Here is a 6,265-nt window from a genome sequence, read left to right as displayed (position 1 = left end):
CACTTGAAATGCAAATAAATTTATTCACTGAGATAAAGACGTGAGTTGGCCATTTCATAAACCACATGAAGTGTAAGAAACTGAAAGTAAAGCACAATGTAAATACGCATTGATATGCGTGGTCATACCTCCCGGTAGAGAACGTGAACAAAAGGCTGAAACTTATCTTAAACATGTAAAGGTTTTGATAAACGCATCAAGTTTTATATACTATATATGCACTTTGTTGTTTGTGGAGTTTTGTGCTGTTGTTCCATGTTTTTTGTTTTTGATGTTTGTTTTTGTTTTCTATGTCTTTCGCGTTTACCCTGTGCCAAAAAAAAACGGGGTTTATGTTTAAACCTTTGGCTACTGAGCTTGTTTCTGTAGTTTTTCATATACATATTGAATACAAGTATGACCATCAAAGGTCATTATTTCGTATCATTATCATAAGTGAAGATAGATGACATAACACTGTCATATTATCAACCAAATGGCTGCATTTTATTTTACAAATATAGTAAAAAAATGTTTTTGGAGTGAAGAGCAAGACGGTTGAAAGCGAAAAGGTTCTATCTGCTTTTTTTATTTTATGTCACTTAGAACATTTTCGCATTCACCCCTCGATTTATTTAGTGTGCGTTTAGTTTCTTAAATAGTTGCAAACTGTATAAAAATTGTCATTCACTTGGAAATTAGAACTTGGTTATATTTCGCCAACAATAATACATGTTCACAGACATGAAAAATATATGACATTTTATATAAATATCTGTGATCTTATTGCACATATTGATTGGTTTAACCTCTTTAATAATCATCAAGCTGGGGGATTTGTACCATAAACGGATAAATCTATCAACAGACAACTTATTTTAAACATTGGATGAGATAAGAAAAATTGTTCACAATGTGAATTAAGGCCACTTGATCATAAAATATAGGCCGTTTTGAGCGATAACTGCAATACTGTAGTTACAACATGCATTCATAGAAGGACTTACTATAGTACCGCATGCCACCCCACGATTGGGTGTATTTGCTGGGATCTAAAAACTACTGTTCTAAAGGTTTTATTGCCTTTTCTAGAGTTTCTCAAAACGTATTAAATTTATTTGAACAATTTTGAAATATTTGCATTGTTGTGTACATTTATTTCTGTGCATGTTACAGTCACTTTGAAGTGTATATAGTTTATGACTCAAGATTAAAGATGCAAAATTCAAACTATTTATTCAGGTAACTTAAACAAAGACATGCTTCTTCGGTACATGATGAAACAAACAAATCCTATTCATAAGATATATTCAAGACAAGTCTTAATGAAAAGATATACATGATTACAAAAAAAAATCGTATTAATAACATATTTATAACAACAATCTTACTGATAATATATAAACATTAAAGCTCAAATAAATAACTTATTTACAAAAAAAGAAATCTAATTAATAACATATATAATTGCATAAAATGTGTGTTTTCGGTCCGTTAATGCAACAATCAATTGTAACCACGGTCCCTCCAGGTCCGGGGAATAGCGGGGACTTTGACTTTCGGCCCAGCCAAGCCCGGGTAAAACCCCCGTCCTGCGGGGACGTACTGATGATAAAATCCCCGCCAAAAGCCCCCGCACCTCAGGGACCCTTAGTAAGGCACATTCCCCTCTATATTTGGTGCGAATACAAAACCACCGCATACACCCGGCACTGCAGGGCCACGGAGAAGGTAAAAACACGACCCATTTCCCCGGCTACCCCTGGATTACCCCCGGGCCTTGGGGGCCGTGGTTACAATTGACTGGTGCATAAGGTAGTGTGTTAACACGTAAAACCCCGGGTGTTATCGGTTGAAAACGTGCATTATTCAGTAAATTCACGTGCCGTTAATGGCCGGCTTTTTGTTTTACATAAGCGCTATCAGGGTCCGCATCATAACAATAGATGCTGAGCGACCTGGTTTCGGGCTGTTAACCATTTTGCGGGCCTTTGCAGATGGAACCAGCCTCAAAAACCCTATAAACAAGTTACATATTACAAAAAAGTATTGTTGAAGTAAAAATTAATTATATCAACCTACAGACGGATGCTTCTTATTGAAGGATGGAAGTGCAACCACGCTCACCTCACAATGATAACATTTTGTGTGTTTTTGTTCTCAATGTTTTAATGAACTGGGCTGGTATTAATAAAACTTCTTAAGTCACTTTCCTAATTTTATTTAAGTAATGAATTGCTGGGTTGATGTCATTATCGGGGATATGAACGCAATTGGGCTGGTCAAAGTGTGTGGAGCCCGAAAACACTTTTAAACGTAAAATTGAAACACTTATGGCAATAATGCATTTAAAATACAATAAATTTACACTTTCTAAAATGTTGATTTATATTTTACGGGACCTGCTGACACAATACAAACAATAACAAGATCAATAGTTTTCATGTATATTGTTATGCGATAAATTGCGATCCGAACATATCCGAAGATGTTGCGTTCATCGATTAATAAAGCAATTGCCGAAAGGCAGTTCATTTAAGGAATGGAAGTTGAGGTGTAAATATTATCTCTTGAGTCATATGAAAGAAAAAAAAATAAGAATTTCAAAAATTCATTTTTTTCTATTGACATTATTGAAAAAAATACTTATATATATTTCTTTTAATTTGACTTTGACAATTTTAAGCAATTGACTTGAGTTAGGAAATGACTTTTATAAATACCGCCTCTGATGTATACATCATTAAGTTTACACACGGGCATAATGCCTTTATGCATTTGTAATACAATATAACTCTAAAAAATCCCCATCTTTGGTTGTTTCTTCCCCTATGTTACGAACAAAAGATGAAATACCACAAAATGATTTAGGATAACATTCTGAAGCTGTGTCAAAGTTTTCACCTTTAAAAGGAATTTTAATCACAAAGTACTTGTACCACTGGTGAATTAAGGGGTGGGCGCACCTTAAAGATATTTTTCAATATTTGAGGGGAAAAAAAGGAATAAAATCGAGCCCCTTGGCTCGATTTCCACGTTGACTCGAACTGGAAGTAAAGGACTTACTTTTTTCTTTCACTGACTGTAAGCATTCACGCTTGGCTCGATTTTCTTGAGACTCGAGGTATTTTCGCCAGTCCGTGGGAGTTCGAGCCAACGGAGTTCGACCGTAGTTTACTTTCATATTAAACATAGCCAACACTATCTCGCGGGGAGGGGGTGGGGGAGAACTTGCCCCGTTTAAAGCACACACTGTTTCAATTCTTTAGCACGGGACGCTCGTCCAAAGTTGCACCCCTAAGTGACGTCCTGTATATAATGTACATAGTTATATCATATCATTAATTATCTTCTCGGACACAAATCTCAACAAATACATATTAAAACAACATTTTACAAGAAAAATGTGGACTTCTTTATATCAAGAACGTACAATGTCACTTGCAGGGCAATGCGAATTTTGTTCAATTCTCGTATATACTTATTGTTGATTTCAAAAACCAAGTAAAAAGTAACTTGGTAAAGATCGATAGCTCAATAATGAATGTCAAATCAGGGTACACCTGCATTTAAACATTTTTAGTTACTTCATTCTGCCTACAATTTTAAAACATGATGATTATGGAAAAATTGCATCAGTGGGACAAAACGCTTGAAACAAAACAATCTTTTATTGACCGGTAATCAATCCATAAAACAGATATGACTTGAAATCCAGTATTGATTAAAAACTTATCTCATTTTTTATATAAAATATAACCATCAAGGAAGTTTTGAATTCTATAAGATTATTTATCAGAAAGGGACTTTTCTTTTGGCACTCTTTCAAACAGGTGTAATTCAACTCATTTAAGACTAGGCTAACGAGGAAATTAAACGGGGAATGTCATAACCACAAGCGGAATTAGAGGGGGCGCCCCTCTAAAATCGTCCAAGTTTACTTGTTATGTCATTATCGGAGAAAAGAATAATAAAATACGCTTATGATACACCTTTCCCGACAACAAATTGTAATAAACAAAACATATTTGGGCAACTTTATATCGCGTTTTCCGTGCATAATTATTTCCTAACTTGTCAAGACTGTTTAGGTAAAACGAGCATGTTCTTTGGGGATAAACATATTTGAAAGCAGAATAGTGCATGTAGTTAAAAACATTCAGAAACAGCAACTATGTAGGCTACAGCGTAGTTTTACAAAGATTCATTATCCTAATTGAAATACATGTACAATACGTGCAGTTGCACGCATTAAAATAAAATATGAGTAACAAACGTTTCATTTTTTTCAGAGGTGCACTAAATTATTTGCAAGCAAAGACGACCTTCAACGCCTTGAACATTATACGATTACTTTTCAGGGGAAGTAACGCTGTATGGGTAATGCTTGTGGACAAAGATGCCATTACGTACCGCAATTAGAACTACGGGAAGGGCGATATTTCCATTATAAATAACAATACAGAAACTTGCAATATTATATTTTAAATCATAATATCTATCAGCATACTTAAGACATACTAGTATTCCATTATTGATATGTTGTTTTGCGTATGTGTTGAAGTCAAATATTTTTTAGAAAACACAGGTATAATGTTATCTAAGTATGAGATTGTTTTGTAACCTTTTAATAATATCTTTGTGTAAACATCTTTATTAGTATATTTATTCCAAAATATTTTATTTGTTCATGTGTACAGCTGATTAAAAACTGATGACACGGCTTCTGATAAGCAAATAATCACAGTTGTTAAACAACCCACAGGTACAAGTAAAATGTATAAATACGTACAATAGATGCGTAAGGTTAATATGTAACCGGAAGGAGGGCAACGTATTATCGGCATGGTTTAATGGAGGGTATTCTTCTGTGACACTTCTACACTGATCTTGGAATTTGAGAGCGATCGCCCCCACCCCCTTGTCCGTTGTTGTATTGTTTGATAAAATATAATGAAAATAATAATTTGACTCATTGGAAGCATCTTTCAATTCACAATTACAAAAAGTACATGTCATTGATTAGTTGCACCTTGTAACACTTATTGAGGCAATTGGAGTCACATTTTATGACTTGAAATATATCGTAACTTAAGCCAAGTTTAAGGAATGTTTGGCATGGCAATCCCCTGCTGTGCATCTCCTGCTTATTGCACTGATGTCACAGTAGAGGCCAATTTCCTGTTTATTCGTTTATTTGTTAAGGGCCATTAGGGTCCATTTCTATAATAAAACCTCATAAACTGCACTGCAGGATACCCAGATCGGAGATCTGATAAGACAAATTAGGCATTTAGATTAAGATCAATACAGAGAGGTTGTGTACAATTATTTTTTTGGGGGATGGGGGGGATGGGGGGGGGGGAGCACTTATAAAGGATTAAACTAGGCCTTTAAAGAGATGATAAGCGAATGTAATCAGTAATGAGCACGCATATCAAATTAAGAAAAGCTACTCCGGCCCCCTAATTGGGTTGTTATAATAAATGTCTAAAACTGTCTAAAGCTACTTTCTTCCGAAGAGAGAGGTCTAATGTAATTCTTTGAAAGCTAGGACAGGGAATATAGGACCTTGCCTGAGAGTGATTTTGTGCTGCAAGGCACAGTTGCCAGGGAGACAGGAGAGACCTCTTTAATCTGAACACCATTGAGCCATTTGAGACGCTAATCATTAAAACAACATTTTCAACAACAATGACTTCACCGTATCACAACATCAAAATATCGATATCAAATGTCAACTACTGAGGCTGCAGCAGACGACATCTCTAACATCAAAGCGACCAATCGAAACCTCTCGGAAATTTTCGTCTTCAAACGGAATTCTTTTAAAGCTGCACTCTCTCAGATTGGGCGTTTTGACAACTCTGTTATTTTTGTCATGGAATGAAAACCTTTCGTGAATATCTGAAAACAAGTGATAAAAGACTGCAATTTATTCATAGTTAAGGTCGAAAAAATGATGTTTTATGGCTAAAAGCGTTACTATCGTTTAAAGAAAAATGAGTTTTTCGGTACAAAATATGAATTTCTAAACGTATATATGATAAACCGCGATCTAATGTTTTGTCAGCAGTCTTATATCACTAGTTTCCAGATATTTACGCAAATATTGGCTTATTTCAAGACAAACAATATAAAATTGTTAAATCGGTCAATCTGTGAGAGTACAGCCTTAAAGAACAGCCGAGCATGATCCAATTGCATGGCGGTATAAAGAGTATCGGGAATTCTGGAAGTGGCTTTATTACTTTGTTAACAACTAGACGCCGTTGTTGAGCCAGCA

This window comes from Mya arenaria, chromosome 14 (assembly GCF_026914265.1).
Source record: "Mya arenaria isolate MELC-2E11 chromosome 14, ASM2691426v1".
Classification (NCBI taxonomy): domain Eukaryota; kingdom Metazoa; phylum Mollusca; class Bivalvia; order Myida; family Myidae; genus Mya; species Mya arenaria.
The sequence above is the reverse complement of the archived record's forward strand: the minus strand, read 5'-3'. Positions refer to the sequence as shown.